Raw genomic sequence first — 1,092 nt, 5'->3', positions numbered from 1 at the left:
GACGTAGGTGGGGGAGGGGTTTCTGAAATATAAACTGACTGTTTCAGCTAAAACTATCCGCACGATTGGTTGTATGGCTTCCAGACAATGCAGGGGGCGCTGATGTAGCGTATCATCATCATTCGTTGTCCCTGCCAAAGTCCGACACAAACTTATCAAAATAAAATATATGTTTGTAACAATGTATGATATCGAATTGTCACGCTATTGATGTATTGACAGTCAATGTTGCACGTACGCGTCGTCACACGCTCTCAGGCAAGTGTCATCCACGTTACCTTACAAGTCTGATTGCCAAAATAATGTGGGGGGGGGGCAAAAAGAATCACGCGATCAACACACTAATAGCTACAGATTGAGGGCATTGTTGAAATGAACCTGTTTTTGTTTTTCGAAGTATCGTCTCTATGTCGCGTATGTTATCCTGTTCTGATGTCACCTGTTTTGCTTGAATAACACATGGAACTATAATAATATCGAATAATAACATAACGAATGGAATACAGTTAGGTTTCTGTGGGTCACATGTAGTACATGGAATTCCTGACGTAAATTTATCGTGTAATGATGTTATTAAAAACAATCATTGAAATCATCGTTCCGATTATTTGCATGTCATATAAAAATGTCTTCCCGCTTTACAAACATCCTCAAATGATAGAGCAAAGAAGGCTTTTAGAAATTCATGATGACGGTATATGCAAATAGCTCTAAAATTATATAGCCGTTCACCCCAGCAACAGCTCGAGGGCCTGTGGCGGGGCGAAGGGCTTCTAGAGCTAGTATGCAAATAGCCACGTGCAATTAAACATCATAAACCTAAATTAACTCGACCTTTGCATTTTGAAACATGAGGACACAATTTTTTCGTTACAAGCTGGTTGCTAATCTATGCGTGTCGCGCTACGTGTATTTTTAGCTCATCTGACATAGTCAGATGCAGCTTGTAGAATCGCATGATCGTCCGTCCGTCCGTCCGTCCGGGCGTCCGTCCGTCCGTCCGTCCGGGCGTCCGTCCGTCCGTCCGTCAACAGTTGGGCACAAATCTTAACCGCTCGACGTACGGTCACGATATTCGGCACATTGGGGGGG

This window comes from Priapulus caudatus, unplaced genomic scaffold (assembly GCF_000485595.1).
Source record: "Priapulus caudatus unplaced genomic scaffold, Priapulus_caudatus-5.0.1 Scaffold1720, whole genome shotgun sequence".
Classification (NCBI taxonomy): domain Eukaryota; kingdom Metazoa; phylum Priapulida; class Priapulimorpha; order Priapulimorphida; family Priapulidae; genus Priapulus; species Priapulus caudatus.
This window is presented reverse-complemented; position numbering follows the sequence as displayed.